Source organism: Euprymna scolopes, chromosome 25 (genome assembly GCF_053919585.1).
Source record: "Euprymna scolopes isolate OS-2025 chromosome 25, ASM5391958v1, whole genome shotgun sequence".
NCBI lineage: Eukaryota > Metazoa > Mollusca > Cephalopoda > Sepiida > Sepiolidae > Euprymna > Euprymna scolopes.
In genome coordinates, this window is record NC_136506.1 from 27900309 (window position 1) to 27918191 (window position 17883).

Here is a 17883-nt window from a genome sequence, read left to right on the forward strand (position 1 = left end):
ATATATATATATATATATATATATATATATATATATATATATATATATAGGTGAGAATGTGTATGGGGACACTTCTCAACCTATATCCTCAGCGGATTATTGAAAAAAAATTTTTTTTGCTAATGAGTGTACGTGGGTCACTGTCTCTAGGTAATGGTTTCGATGTCAACCCGAATATTTTATTTTTTTAAATTTTTCTGTACTTAAATAAGTGAAGTGCTTAGAAAAAATGCTTCTATGGATATGCCTCAGTTTTTTGTATGTAATATTTTTGCGTATTTTACGACCGTGCAACGCCGGGCTGCCTGCTAGTATATTAATTAAGGTGGAGACTGTACAACCGTTTTAATTTGCTTTAATTTGTGTTCATCCGATACACCTCTGCATTGACTTTCCTTCCGCAAATTACTATTGTAATTACTTTTATGTACACTTGTTCAAATAATATACGTTTGTGTAAATGAGTATTGTTATAATATATTTCCCAGTGTGGTTATTCAATGGATTACCCACTCAGCGAATTCCTATAATCGAATCCATCTGCTACCAAAATGATTCAATTTATTTCCGGTACGAATTGCACACCCATAACGCATTGACGTATCAGATATCACATAAAGTTTGGATGAAATAGAAATCATAACAGAAGTTACATTTGAAAATGAAACTGCTGACATTGTTGGTCTCTTGCAAAACATAAAAAAACGCTTTTAACCTTATCATCCCTGGAATATATATATTTATTCATGTTTTGCTATGTCCGGTCAGACCATATTGAGTAATACCATAAGCATTCTCATCATAGTTATGTCAGCCTTACTACTTCCGGTTTGGCTTATGTTTTTCTTGTGACACTATCACAATTAGAAATACATTGAGAATCCCCATTATTTTCGTCAAAATTGGAAATATTTTCAAATTTTCACCAGCTATGGACAAATAGTGCCACTGCCTCGTGAATGTCTTGGTAAAAGCAAAGGATAAGTTATTAAGCCCTCACAAAAGAAAATCCGGTTTAAAGTCACGAAAAGCGGATGATGAAGCACTGCAACACCTTTCCGGAAATTCCTGCAGGTGTGCTGGTTCTGACCGTACTGGCTTGCTTTTCCGTCGAATTTGTCTGCAACTCCGAGGGGAATACCCTGATAACTGTGCAAACCTAGGTCTTCTTATCATCCGCCCAGGCCTGCATCCGCAGAGGAAACTCCAGCTACTCACTTGGGATCTATCCTTTTTTGGCTATCGTCTCAGTTTAGAAACATATTCCCTTCAATGGAAAACACTTATCTGTTTGAGAAAAGTACTGGCGGGATCAGAATTTGCTATAACCAGATGCAACTTTAACCATGACACAAAGAATAACCACACGATGCAACACTGCGTTTTCTGCCTGCTATTGTTCAACCGGTGCAGCTTGAAAGATCTTGCAGAATGCAGCAATAAAGCAAATTGCGAAAAAGCTATGATCGTGGTCATATCAAACAGTCATATCAAAGTTCTTTTCAGAAACAAATAAAAACACTCATTAAGAAAATAGAACGGATTAGAACTAAAGTATGCCGACAGACATTATCTATAATATTTAATTAAGTATGATTTAATTCGACATACAATAGACTTCTTAACCTGTCAAATATCGGCAAAAGTTAAAGCCCGTTGACTAGAATTAGTGCTTTATGTTAAAAGGTAGGTGGTACTGTGATGACTAATCTCTATTAATACATAACTTTGTATCGAACGGATAATAAAAATTCAGTCAGATCAGCCTAATAGTTTTCGCGAAAAAGCGAAGTAAATATGGTATTGTGTTGACTTATAAATATGAATCCATTACTGTGCATCAAACGGATGTCTCATATTACTTAGTTCGCTGCACCTTATCACAAAAGTCAAAACAAAATTTATATACATATATATATATATATATATATATATATATATTATAGCCATCTACATGCAGTACTGTTTCGCTGTGTCACCGCCTAAACGACAGTCAAGGCTTCTCACCATTGCGCTATACGGCTGCTACTCTTTGGGTTAATAAATTAATATGCAATTGGCAGTTTATAAATCAATTCCCAATATTCTCAACCCTAGAAAGGTAGCATTATAGTAATCCACATACAGTATTATTTCGCTGCTTCACAGCTCATCAGTGCGGCTAGACAGGAAACTGCCTTAAGCCCGGATCGAAACGTGACCGCCCAAACGACAGTAAAGGCTTCTCACCATTGCACTATGCGTCTGCTGTTGTGTGGGGGTAATGAATTAATGATGTTTTGATATCGTCCAAATGCCTCCGCTCGATTTGTTTACACAAAGAGCGTGTATGTATGTACACGTATATGGATAATATATATATATATATATATATATATATATATATATATATATATATATATAGCAATAAATGATAACATTACCTCAACGAGAAAAACTTTGAGGCTTTCCTAATCAATACTCGAATTTTCCACGATTACGAAACTGATAAAATCTCTAAGTTGAGCACGTCGTTTGGTTCAATCATCGTCAAGTTCAGCAGTCGTTTGGGCCAATCCACGTTGATAGTAAAAATATCATATTAAAAATTACTGAATAATGGTTGATGGAGCGAAACACATTACTCCCGTTGATAAATAAAAGGGTTCATCGAAATTCCGTAAGGATTCTCGATTTCGACAGATCATACATCAGAAGTTAATTTCGCAGAAAGGTTACAAAAATAATATCCAAGATGAAGGCAGCAGTCTGATTGATTCAAATGATACCATGATGATGACAGTTGCAATTAGAAGCCGAATTCTGTTGAGATACGAAAAAATTTAGATTTAATAAATGCAGTAACCCTTCATTAGCTGATTCTACTCATCATGTTCCCGGAGATTGTTTCTGTAATATTTGCTTGGGGGGGGGGTGTTTTAACTACGCAAATTTTTCAAAATATTTTTTCTTGGCTAAAGTGGCATGTCATCTATGCGTATTTAATTCCAAATTGAACAAAGTATTTTGTAGAAGTAATTAAATCGAAATGTTTTTAATATTACGAACATCATGCAAGGAGGTGACGGTAGCTTATTGGCAAAACACACGTACTGACAACCAGTGTATTCAAAGTTCAAATCCAGTTTGTTCAACAGAAACGCTTTCGCTAAAAACAAAACAGTAATTATAAGAGCAACTGGACTCGTGAAAAAAAAGAAAGAAAAATAAAGAATGTCTATGTACCAATGTGAATTAAATGCAAGAGAAATTCAATTTCAATGTACCCGGTGAATCAAATGCAAGAGAAATTCAAACAATTGCACTTAAAGGGGCGGTTAGATCTCTTGGATCGCAGATAACTGTCTGGCGTCTGGTGGTATGCCCCATCCTCATCTTAAACAAACTCATGAAAACATTGACAAAAATGTTAGCAATCGTCACGTAGATTTTTATGTAAGCACGCGAAACTTTTGCAGAAAGAAATTTTACAAGAAGGAAATTCAGGAAAGCAGTAATTGAATTACCTGACTCATACGACGAAGATGAATAGAAATGAGAAATCTTTTGCACGCGTTCATCTCGTCGTGAATTACTGGTGAACAAAACAACTGATTGTTTCAACCAACGATGTTTACTTCAAAAATAGAAATACTTATTTCTTACTTTTATAAAACAATATTTTGAAGAACAAAAATTACTCTTTAAATGAAAGAAAATTAAATTCGTATCCTTTCGCAAGTTTTATTAGAAAACATGTAGGCGACAGTGATGATTAGCGATACAGACTGACAACCTGGTTGTGCCAAGTTCGAATTCTTTTTGTTCCACATAAACACTTTTATTTGGAATTTATTTATTGAAATAATTCTGGAAGGTGACGATTGTCTCGAGGTAAACGCCAGGAACTGATGATTTGGGTGTCTGAAGTTTGAATCCACAGAAATCACATTCGCATAGGATGTTGACAACCTTCACATGGTCCCTTCCCTAATCTCTGATGTCTTTCTAGAAAGAATTCTGACTACGGAAATATCAGGAAAAATAGAAGAATAGCCTCTTTGGGTTCATGAGAGATGATGATGATGATGATGATGATGATGATGATGATGATGATGAATTATTCTGGTAAGAAAATACCGGGGAAACCAATACCAATAATAAACTCATCTCATATATATATATATATATATATATATATATATATATATATATATATATATATATATATATATATATATATATATATATACTAGTAATCCATGACTTGGATTACGTAATTAATTAAAAATCAAAATATTTAATTTCGGTCCAACGAGAAATTTATCGTTTTTTTTTTTTGTTATTTATTTTATCTTATCACCGAGGCAAATGAACGTAGTTTCCAAAAGAGAAAGAGACAGCGAGTATAGAAGAGAAGGAGAGAGATGGGAGAGGCATCTAGTACACAGGCTAGCAGGTGGCTAGTGACCGCTCCGTGACCCATGCCAGTTGCTAAGCAACAAATAAAAAAAGAAGGACTAAGAAAGATATCGAGAAGAGAAGAGAGAGAGAGAGAGAGAGAGACAAAGAAAAAAAAGAGAAGAGGCCTTTTGGTACAACAGTCGCCGCTGGGCCGTAGTGCCAGGCGGATGTGCGAAATTCCCAACTCAGTGACAGAGGCCGCGATGTCGTTCAGATAGGAGGTATCGACCTCCCCCCCATCAACAGCGAAAGGAGATAACGCCTGGGAGAAACTCCATACCAACTGCGAAAGGACGCGACGTCGACGGCGGTAAACGGCGAACTTTACAAACGTGCGCCTTAATCCAGAGGGACGGATATTAAAGACATTTTGACCAACCGCTTGGAACAAAAGGAATGAAAATATAAAAAAAAGAAGAAACCCAGTAAGTCATTACCGTAAATATTTCCCTCTCTCGTAAATTAAGACATTGGATTCATTTTGCCATCATTTGTTTCGACTGAAGAAACATTTTTTTTTGTTTTGATATATTTCTCGTTGGCATCTTTGAATAGTATACGAAGATACCCCTCCCCATTTTTTTTGTTTTTTTATTATTTATTTTTACTTAATCTCATTATCCCCTACCTTCTGTAGCTTAGTGATTATAATAAAATTTAACTTTGAAAGTTACCATTGCTTGTCGTGTTTTCCGTTATTTTCATACGCTGTTCGTCCGTCTATTGTATATTTCCGGTTTTGAAAGAGTCTATGCATGTTTTCTGTTTCAGCAAGGTGTGCAGAACCCAGGAGATATACGGGTTTTAATGTTCATTGTATTTAATGAATATCTTTTTATTATTATTTTTTATTACGAACTCATGAATGTGTTGTTATTATTGTCTGTTTGCATTAATAATAATGGAATTCGTAATAATATATATGTACTAGTGTATATATATATATATATATATATATATATACTGGTGCATATATATAATAGTGTATATATATACTAGTGTATATATATGTAATTTTGGTCCGTTCAAAATCGATAAAACCATATTTCTACATTACATATTTAATTGAAATTTTTACAAAATCTATCTGTAAAGTCAATGAATGTTTTTATGTTATTAAAATAATTTAACATAACGAAATATAAAAATATTAAACAAATAAAAATATTTTTCATAACTGCGAGACTGTTATCCATTTCATTTCCGGTAGAAATGAGCCTTTAACTTATTACACCACGAGTTGACAACTTTCGAATTACAACAGTGAATTATCTACTTAATAGATAAGTACAAAAAAAGGATTCCCTATTTTTTTTAACTTAAATTAATTTGTTTATCTTAAGGCTTTCCACTCATCAAACATTACGTTTTAATTGTTTAGTTTTTTTTCACGGAATCTAACGACATCTCGATTTCCAAGAATCCATTTTTGGGGGTTAAACCTTTCCTGGCGAAGCCTATCTGAAATAAATTTGTCTAATTCTTAATTTCGTATGTTATTTAAAAGAATAGCATCCCAGAATTTTGATAAAATTTTCCATTAAGGCCCGTCTCCAGTTCGTATATAACCAACTTATTATTTTGGGGGCGGGCATTGAGTTCCATGGCGACCAGCAGACTTGTCCGCTCATGTCAAATAAAAAATGTTTGTAAGCGAGAAATTATCAATAAACGGTTTAGTTAATTTTTTATTTTATAATTCATGAAAAGAGTTAAGCCAACGTAAGTACGTGAGAAATTATTAATAAATGTTTAGTAACGTTTTCCTTTTCTTAAAGATTAAAACTTTTTTTGATTCATGAAAAGAGTTAAGCCAACGTAAATAAATAAATAAATGTTTTTACACGTGACAAATTATCAATAAATGGTTTAGTTACTTTTTTTATTATTTATGAAAAACGTCATACCAACGTAAATAATGTTGTAAAAGTGTGAAAGACAACGTAAATAAATAAATTAAAAAGTTACTTGCGCACGTGGTAGCCTTGACTAAGAGGGAACTATGGGAACGGCAATTAAATAATTCTACGGGTAGGCATGGAACTCAATGCCCAAGGAGTACCAAAATAGTTTTCATGGTATGAAGAAATTACTTTTTCAGAAAAGTGGGTGATCACTTTTCCATGTAAATTTAACTTAAAATGAGCACCCACTTTCTGGCTACCTGAGGGAAGGGGCATTTATTTTCGTGCTTATTGGCTAAAAATTTTTGACAAGGCAGTTTGGTACGCGGCATTGAACGACATCTCGATTTCCAAAAATCCATTTTTTTGGCTTAAACCTTTCCTCGCTCGGCCTACCTAAAATAAATTTTTCTAATTCTTAATTTCGTATATTATTGAAAAAAAAATAGCATCCCGGAATTTTTATAAAATTTTCCATTAAGGCCCGTCTCACGTTCGTATATAACCAAATTATTTTTTGGGGTGAGCGTTGAGTTTCATGACGACTAGCAGACTTATCCGCTCATTTCAAATAAAAATGTTTGTAAGTGAGAGATTATCAATAAACGGTTTAGTTACTTGTTTTATAATTCATGAAAAAAGTTAAGCGAACGTAAGTACGTGAGAAATTATTAATAAATGTTTAGTAACTTTTTCCTTTCATTATTCTTAAAGAGTAAAACTTTTTTTTTATTCATGAAAAGAGTTAAGCCAACGTAAATAAATAAATAAACGTTTGCACAAGTTACAAATTATCAATAAATGGTTTAGTTACATTTTTAAAAAATTATTTATGAAAAGAGTTAAGCCAGCGTAAATAAATAATGTTTGTAAAAGTGCTAAAGGCAGCGTAACTAAATAAATAAAAAATGTTACATGCACATGCGTTAGCCTTGACTGAGTGGGGAAACAAGCGAACGACCATTAAATAATTCTGCGGGTAGCCATGGAACTCAACGCCCAAGGGGTACCAAAAATAGTTTTCATGATATGAAGAAATTTATTTTTGAAAAGTGGGTGATCACTTTTCCTTGTAAATTTAACTTTAAATGAGCACCCACTTTCTGGCCACCTTAGGAAGGGAGCATTTATTTTCGTGTTTATTGGTTTCAAGGTTTTTTGACAAGGCAGTTTGGTACGCGAGTGCATATTTAACAGCCTTCGTTTATACTCGCGCGTAGCGTAGACGAAGGCTACGTCTGTGAAATGGAAAATAGTCCCAGAGTTCAGGGTTTATTACCATGCAAAAGAAATAAAACAAAAAACATTTTAGCAAAGAAACACACAGAAAATAAAAGAAACAGCATCCATTTTTTTTTCTATCGAATTTATTTGCAGTTTTTATTGAGAATTATTTTCCCCCGGATTTTTGATAAAATTTTCCATTAAGGCCCGTGCGTCTCACGTTGGTATATAACATTTTTTTTTGTAGATTTCGGTGTGCTAAAAACGAATCTGCAAACCGTTTCCGTCACAAAAAAAAAGTTTTATGATATGAAGAAATCACTTTTCCATGTAAATTTAACTTAAAATGAGCATCCACTTTCTAGCCACCTGAGAGAGGGGGATTTTTTTCCCGTAGTATTGTCTAAACAGCCTTTGTTTATGCTCGCTCGTAGCGTAAACAACCGCTACGGCTGTGAAATGGAAAAGAGTCCAAGAGTTCAGGGGTTATTACCATGCAAAAGAAATCAAACAAAAAAACTTTTTAGCCAAGAAACACACAGAAAAATGCACCTCTCTCAGGTGGCCAGAAAGTGGGAGCTCATTCTAAGTTAAATTTACATCGAAAAGTCATCACTCACTTTTCGAAAAAGTAATTTCTTCGTATCATGAAAACTTTCTTTTTGCGACAGAAACGGTTTGCATATTCGTTTTTAGCACACTGAAATCTACAATAAAATAATTTGTTATATACAAACGTGAGACGGGCCTTAAAGTTAAATAATACCGGATTTTTTGGGGTAGATTTGCCGTTTAGTTGTACAAATATCCTCAAACTAGGCAATCACTAAAAGGCACTCATAAACGTCGTCACCTGTATCGAGCAAAAGTTTAAAAATACCGATTATATGTCAGCCTACGTCACGGTAACATATATTGAGTGAGTTCCTAACAGTATTTTTTTTTATAGTTTTTTAGTTTAAACTCATTTTCCCAAAATTTCCCCTAACTTAAAGTGTTCGATACAGTCTGCCGCCATTTGTAGTTTTCATATATACCGATAAACACTGCATGTTTTTGAACCGATTTAACATTATACATTACATAAAAACACTAAAATCTTATCCAGTTAGGTAGAACATTTACTTTTCTTGCCTTTGATAACATTTATTTGTTATATATTTATTTTTGACAACTTCTTTGTATCTGTGTTTAGTAATACAAACCCTTTTCATTTAATGTAACGTTTAGTCTGCTCGAAAAACAGTGTTTATCGGTGTATTTGAAAAATACAAATGGTGGCGGATACTGTTGATTACGTTAAGCTTGCGAAAGTGAGTTAAAACTAAAAAACTATACAAAATACTGTCACAAACCCACCGATTATGTCAGCCTATGTCATGGTAACATATATTCGGTGGGTTTCTGACACTGTTTTGTATAGTTTTTAGTTTTCAACTTACTTTCCCAAACTTAACGTATTCAACAGAGACGGCGACCATTTCTGTTTTTCGAGCAGATAAAACATTTTACATTATATAAAAATACTAAACAGTTATCCAGTTATGTAGAAACGTTTGTTTTTGGACAACTTTTTCAAACCTGTGTATAATACCCCCCCATCGTTCAAATATTAATTATTAACTCACATTTTTGTATACAGAAAACAAAACAAAAAATAAAAACAAAAAACAATTAGCGTTTCAACATTTTTGCTACGTTCGGCTTCATCCACTGATTGTTGGTCGAGGCCAAACCACGATGGACGGAAACTCCCGAGGATCCAGATCAAATTCTGCAAGAGTACCATTTTTTTTTTTCATTTTCGCCTTCTTTTTCACTTTTTGGAGTGGATTGCTGTACTAAGAATATAAGAAACATGTATTTTCTCTTTTTATTAGATTTTTTTCTATTACACCAAATCGAGCCATTGCAACGCGTGGCAGGGTACTGCTAGTATATATATATATATATATATATATATATTTGTAGTCATCGACATACAGTCCTGTTTCGTTGTATCACAACTCATTGGTGCCGATAGACTAGCACCTCTTGTTACATGATAAGGGCTGTCCCCTTTTCATGTAAGTATAAAAAATAGAGAGATTAGTTAAAATGAAAATGAAATAGCATAGGCGAAATTCGAACCTCGTAATTTAGTTTTAGAAATAGATTACGTGTGAGAATTTTAAAATGTGAAACAAACTTGTTTAGAATATAGATAAAATATTCAAGAAAAGAATGCGAGCTGTCAAGTTTGTTATGAAATTTTAAATTGAAAGAATGCAGCTTATAAGATAATGTTTTTAACATATTGGAAAAATAGGTTACTGAGAAATAGGAAAAGTTTTGGACACGTATGTCCAGAACACGTGAAAGAAGGCACATGTTTTAACATGTGTATGACGTCACGGAAAATAGAAAGTTCTAGGGATAGAGAAAAACTTTAGTTAGAGACAGTCAGTGAAGAAACTCGGAGAGAGTCAGTCGTCTAGGGAGCGAGACGTCACGTTGAAACTAAAATGTGAGACTTTGAATTCTTGGTGATGGAAACACGGCCGTGTGACGAAATAAACCATCATGTCTTTTGTAAAGCTCGTCTTGTCTTATGATTCTTACAAAAAGGTAAAGTCCAATTGTATTATATATTTGTGTTATAAAATGTCTTTTCATACACATCTCGACTTCTCATATCCACAATGAGAATCTACATCATGTCTAAACAATGTCTGAACAGTGAACACTATCCCCTTCACTCAAAGAGCTTTCTTCTTCCAATCTACACATCTAAAGAATGAACATTTAATATATAAGAATCTCTCCTAACATGAACAATCTCTCTAAGTCTCTTAAAATAAAATGAACTTCTCTCTCTCAGCGTCTTTCAACATCCCTCTCTGTAATAAGACTCTTTCTAAGCATCTCTCACTAAGACTCTCTCTCAATGAAACCCCTATATAACACTCTCCCAAGCCAAGGATCGAACCTAGAACTGTCGTGTTGACAGTCGGCAGCTCTACCTCTCGACCACGGAAGCGACGCCCGCAAATAACTCGTCCGAATGTCTATTTAAACAAACATCCGTCCGCTACTTGTACAGTGCTCAAACCGCCTGTTTGTAAACAAACCTTGAGCTTCGCATTTTTCAGCCAATTAATTAGCGAGTGAGAATTATTTACGACAGTGCTCTACCCAAATAGGGGGGGGGCTTTAAAATATATTTATAGTCAGCTGCTTGCTAGTATATATATATATATATATATATATATATATAAGAAACGCGGAATATTCTGTGCAGCTTAATTGCCATATATATTTTCATGACTTGCTATATATATATATATATATATATATATATATATATATATATATATATATATATATATATATATATATATGTATGTATGTATTGCTGGTGAATTAGCCAGTAATTATCCAATTTATTATTATTTATTATTGCTTCTGATGGACGTTTGATTCTACAAAAAAAAGTAATTGCCTACTCTTACTGCAATCAACCAGTAATCAACCTTTTACAGACGTTAAACCCATTCAAATATTTTATGTCTTTCCTATTCAGCAAACCTATCAATTACTCAAAATATCCCCTCCTTAAGCCGCTCCTTGGTATGGTATAAAACTACATCCGGTTCTAGGGACCCATTTTGGGAAAATCTAGGCCGCGTTAAGTTACTCTTTCTCAGTCACCATTCTTCCTAAGGACAATATGACCCGGTGACAGAAGCCACCGGTTAACTAAAATATAACCTTGGAGACGACTTATTAAAAAAAACAAAGAAAACATACAAATTTATTAGCTTGTCTCCCCGTGAGAATAGAGTTCGATAAAATGTCGTTTATTTTATACTAGCAGTTCAGCCTGGCTTTGCTCGGACTCTATGTACTGTTTATAAGTTCATGTGCATATGTATATATATTAAAAAGTTTGACTCATGTCCAGGTAACCTACATCTAAAGTTTCAAGTGTTTTGAGCCAAAATTGTCAGAGGAGTTTAGTAGAGTCTGCAAAGGTACACTCTTTCAACTTTAACTTCTTAGCAGCCAAATTGTCGTCCAAAAATTGATTAAAACAATTGCCGCATGCCTGAATACCCTTTATGTAAAATTTCAAAAGTTTAGACCCAAAATTGGCTGAATAGTTTGCTAGAGGCTGCAAAGGTCAAATCTTTCGAACTTTGACCACTTGGCAGCCAAATATTCGGCAAAAGAACGATTAAAAACCTTGTGCTGAATACACTTTATTTCAAATGCTTGGACCAGTAATTTGGTAGAGACTGCAGAGGTCAATTTTTTTATTTAACTTTGACCCCATTTTTGACCTCTTAACATTTATGTTTTGGGCTCAAATCAAATTAAAAAGTTTGATCCAAGTAAGCTACATCCACAATTTCAAGTGTTCAGACCCCAAATTGGCAGCGGAGTTTGGTAGTTTTCAAAGGTAAAAACGTTGAACTTTGACCCGTTGGCAGCCAAATTTATGTCCGAAAGCCGATTTAAAAGATTTTTTTTTTCCAAATCTCAATACGCCTTATGTCATACCCCGAGTTTGGAGACTGAAAACTGGCAGAAAAGTTTTGTAGGGAAATGTACAGAGAGAGAGAGAGAGAGAGAGAGAGAGAGAGAGAGAGAGAGAGAGAGAGAATTTCACTTTTATAGATATGTAGATGTGAATATTTTCAGTGTACCAAAAGGGAGACACATGATGTAGGCTAAAATAAAAATTACCTCGGTCTAGAAGAATTTCTTATATACTGAATAAAGAAAGAATAGATGAACAAGGGGCTTCAAAGTATGGAGGACATATTGCTGACTTTTTAGAACTACCCGGGCCAAAATGAAAAACAAAAACTAACGTTATGCATTTTGTAATGTTTTAATATTAGCTTTGGTTTTAAATGAAACTGATTCTACAAAACCTCATTCTTTTAATTATTTTTTTAACAAAGAAAAAAACACCACATTCAATTCATACATTTCTATTTTTTTAATTTTCCCTGGATATTTTCGCGTTTTCTGGCGTGCGTTTATTTATGCTCTTTTCCAACTTATGCTTGCATTCTTATTTTACATATCTCTTCTATTGCCACGTGGTTAAGAAATAACTCTGCCGTGTCGAACACGTGACTTTTTCCCTCCAACGTCGACATGTCTGCTCAACTCCAGTTGCTGTCACGTATTTTTTTTTTCAAATTTCTCTCGCCACCCACTTGGCTCGAAATCTCTGTCCGCTTTTATTTTCCTTCCTTTCCCTCGCTGTGACATCAACTTGCGCCACGGCTTAGTCTTTTGTCTAGGTGAGCTGCTAGTGCTGCTACATAACCTTCGTGTTTTCGTTACAAGAGTGACGAATGTGCTATTTTTAACGTAAGTGGAACAGACTGTTGAATATGATACTTGCAATTTTTACTGTGATTTTTATTTATGCTACTTTAAATTTAAATGTTACAGACTGACCAATATGCCGTTTTTTTTTTCAAATTTGAGCCTGGAAGACTGCTTAATATATCAAATTTCTGCGTGAAAGATTGACGAATATGTTATGTTATATTTATGCGTGACAAAATAATGAATATGCTTTTTCGTCGCGTGCAAGCGACTCTATAAGTCACTCCGCCAGTCGGTCTGTCGGTCTGTCCGTAACACTTTTGTGCTTCCCCTTTTTGGTTAAGATGAAAGGTCTGTTGTTAATAGATGCTGTTCTTAGCTTTTTAAGCTTTTCTTGGCCTTTTGGCCAAAATCAAACTGTAGTATCTGTTCCGGCAGATACTGCAAGCAAAGACCACATGTGGGGGCGACACCACATATAAGACCTTGGTCAATGTAGGGTCAGCCCTTCATACCAATTGTCACTATCCAGCTCCCCTACTCCCCGAGGAGTTGGTCCCCATTTCCCCTTCATTCCTCACTTTAAAAATCGGCCTTGTGCCTAATTTGCTCGGTGGGGGAGCAAATAAATACAGCTTTTCTTGGCCTTTTGGCCAAGATCAAAGTGTAGTATCTGTTCCGGCAGATACTGCAAGCAAAGACCATATGTGGGGGCGACCCCACATATAAGACCTTGGTCAATGTAGGGGCAACCCTTCATACCAATTGTCACTATCCAGCTCCCCTACTCCCCTTTCACTCCCCACATTAAGAAACGCCCTTGTGGCTTATTTGCTCAGGGTGGAAGCAAATAAATACCCCTCTTCTTGGCCTTTGTACCAAGATCAAAGTGTAGTATCTGTTTACTACATGCTGTACTTATTGTGATATAAAGTGGGAAATAACTTTTCTGTATTAATTTAATGTAAAATGATCAAATGATCACCCACTTTACAACCAGTCAGGCTCAAAGCCATTCAATTCATTCTCCAGACCATTCATGTTGTTTTTGAAGGATTCCGGTTATTTTTTAAGCATTCAAGTCATTCTTAAGTTCATTCAATTCATCCTTAAGTTCGTTAAAGTCATTCTAAGTCATTTACTTTTTATTTATTTAAGTCATTTCAGCCCATTTTTCGGTCACTTTAGTTTATCTTTAAGAATTTCATGTCAGTACTACGTTCACGCATTCATTGTGAGCACGCGACAATTGGCTATCGGCCTTGTTCAAATAAAACCATAGCACGAGAACCCATATGCTACGTAAAATATATACGTAATAAACCTCAAGTTTAATCGTGACACACTGACGAATGTGCGTCGTTAAATGTGTATGTAACAAACTGATTAATATGTTTTTTGCTTTCTTTTTCAAGTTAAACCGTGATACTGAGGAATTAAAAAAAATAATAATTTAATTACATTTTCACCCCTAACAAGGCACAGTGCCATTTTAATGTTGAGCACTACTATCCGGGACATAACTCGCAGGAATAATATGTAGGGAGTTGAGCAGCAAGATGTCTGTTCACATTACACTTAAACAGGACAGTTGGGGAAGCAGAAACCCGGAAGGGAATTCCAAAGTCTAATAGTTCTCGGGAAGAAACTAGTAGAGTAGAAGGCTTTCTTACATCTATGTATGATAGATTAAATCTCTACGTAACAAACCAATGGATATGCAACTTCAAATTTAAACGTTACATACCAACGAGTATTCTACTTTAAACCAAAATCTGGCATTAATGCTATCTCAAATTTATATTTGTCATACGGACGTAAATACTAATTAAAACTTTAACAGCATTCCGATTGAAGCAAAAATACTTTCGTATTTATGTACAATATCATCAGCTGTTCATACAGGATATCTCGTTTTTTTTATTCTTCCATTTTAATAGGATGGAAAGAAAAAAAAACTGGGCAGTAAAATTTAAAATTGTTTGAATAGAAAGGAATGTCATTAGAACAAATAGATGAATTGGTTACAATCGTCTTATTGATCACGAATTCAAATAAGATATGACACACACAAAAAAAAGGAGAACAGCCAACGGTCAGTCAACTTGAATGTAATTATCAGGGGAGAAAACAATGAGAGATAAATATATTAAAATATCTTCAGGCAAATTAGTAAAATGGCTTTTTGTTCAAAATGGCCGAGAGAAATCAATCAACAACTATAGTAATTGGACACGTAGCGTTCCATTCGTATTTCTAATGACTTATAAAGTAGTAATTTAGATATACATATAAACGAATTCGAAAGCAAAGCGCGATAAACGTCACTTGTAAATTTTGAAAATCCATTCTAACAAAAAGGGCCGTATTTTAATGCTATACATGTGTTATGGAGTACTGACAGGGGTTCCCATCGTTACTCAGGGTTATATAGAACTAGAATCGAAACGGAAAGCAAAACTGTAGCATTCAAAGCTGGTGACGTTACCACTGTATCAACGTGACACGCATATGAACTGATTAAAAATGAAAAATGAAAAATAAACTAAGATGAATGTACAAAATGTATAGCTATTTTTTTTTCAATTTTGATTCCTTTTTGGGCTCCATAAAAACTGTTTTAACCGACTATAGCTCTATAAAATAATGGTCTATAAAAATCTAATATTCTGAGGCCTCTAGCGCTGCTCTGCGACTTTTAGTTTTGGTAGAGTTTGAAAATATGGAGACAGACAGACAGACGAACATGCAGTCTTTATATATTAGATTAAATAGTAGTCAAATCATGTGTAACAATTTTATATAAAAATTTCTATCTCCCCCCCCTCTCTCTCTCTCTCTCTAGCCATCTGCATCTTTATTTCTTTATACTCCGTTTACCGTTCTTCCTCGTAATCCTTTCTTTACCCTTCACAGAACCCATTCCTCTTTCTTATTTTTCTTTGCAGAAAATATGTAGTTAGGATACTATCACTTTTAAATGTAAGACTGTAATTTCATAATTATTGTTCCTGGGCAACGTCAAATAAAAAATCCAATGACATGATTGAATTCAGGCAATTATGTTTCCAATATCCGCTTTCACAATTGTATAAAAGGAATAATGTTAATGAAAATAGTCAAAGGATAACACCTTAGATCTTCATTCATATTCATTGATTGTGTACAACGCCCAGTCGGACAAAAACTTATGTTACCTTTATTCTAAGTAATATTAATAAAGACAAATTTATGCTACCTGACGACATTGATTAGAACAAAATCAATTATTTAAAAATAATATTAGTAAGGAGGGTTCACAGCATTGCAAAAATTACAGTTCTAATTGAGGTATGAGGAGAGATATTGATTATTACAATTCATTTGCTACCATAGAATATAATCCCATGACCATACAACGATATTATATTATAATATGATACCAGATTAAGTTTTGTATGTTTCGCATTAAACGTCTTAGTTGAAGTCTTTGTCGTTTTGTTGTATAATGTTTCAATGAAACAAATATTGGATGTATTACGGTTTGCTTCACAGATATGAACCAACTAAACATGTCATAACTTGGGCTATAACACCAACATATTCTTTTCATTGTTTTCACTCTCAAGTGTGTATCCGTTAATATCTTCTATGCTTTTATATATGTAACGCCTCCTTCGAGGAGGTGGTTAAGGACTCTTATTTCTCTGGATTCTCTGCACGTGTCGTCTAGACTCCTCGGAGGTTGTTACATAAATCTGGTATGATGAAAGCGAATATCGAAGCGACAGGCAGGAAGAAAGATAAACAATTGTAGTCTATCTACAAAAGCTTAATTTTCCCAAACTTATGTACAAAATGTTTTTACAATTCTCAATCAGATTTTGTAAGTTCTTTTCAAAGTCTCAACTCTCCTCACAGACAGCGACCGACGGATGGATGAGGTGGGGAGGGGTCACGTCTCTTCTCGGATTCAACAAGCAATCTGCGACTCAACTCTATCTCTGCTTTGGCTAATTTTCGCAGGTGGCTAGAAAGTGGATGCTCATTTTTAGTTAAATTTATATGGAAAAGTGATCACCACTTTTCGAAAAGTAATTTCTTCATATCATAAAACTATGACACCAGCATATTCTTTTCATTTTTTTTTCACTCTCAAGTGTGTATCCGTTAATACCTTATATGATTTTATATACAGTAATGTGGTTCTCGGTTCATTACCTGTGTCTAACCGTGTCGAATATATACTCGAGAATGAAAACAATGAAATTATTTTTTGGTTATAAAAAGACATAGAAAGACTAAGTGATAAAACGAGTAAAGTATAGAAACAAGTTCCTGCCAGGGTGGAAAAGAGGAATATAATTGACCATCAACATGGTGTTATTATTGGGCAGTGTTTGATGATCACCCAGAATCAAAATCTCACGATGATGCATAAACATAAAAAAATAAAAGCTCACAGAACTGCCTACAACGAAACTGGACAAACCTTTTGGATAAAACTGTATTACAAATGAGACAGAATCACAAAGCAAACCTGTTACAGAAATAGCAAAAGAGAATCGTTTAAAATGCACCGAAACATTCCATTGCAAAATGCTTGAGTAATGGGCCAATGGAAAGCCTAACAAGTATTCACCCAGGACTATGTAGATCAATCAAGCTCTATAGACTTACTGTAACCAAATGAAAATTATAAGGGCTGAACAAGTCAAAGATTTTTTGACTTTTTGAGCACTGTAATAGGAATGCCGTCAGGGTCAATTGCTTTACTAGAATCGAGGTTTGTGGTTAACTTGGCAACATCACGCACATATATTTGTATGTCGCACAGCGTGTTTTCAGATATATGAGAAAATACATGGTGGGGCGTGGCCCATATCGCATAAGGTAAAATTAGCTTCAAAGTTTTTGGTAAAGTGTTTTGTTTTTCCCGATGCTGACGAGATTATTCCATATCCATTAATGATGATTGAGATAAAGCACACATATCTATTCAAGA

At 34.4% G+C, this 17883-nt stretch overlaps 1 pseudogene; it reads left to right on the forward strand.

The window, feature by feature from the left end:
* The first annotated feature begins 13532 nt into the window (after nt 1–13532).
* LOC145247681 (U2 spliceosomal RNA) lies at nt 13533–13657 on the forward strand (annotated as a pseudogene).
* Nucleotides 13658–17883: the final 4226 nt, after the last annotated feature.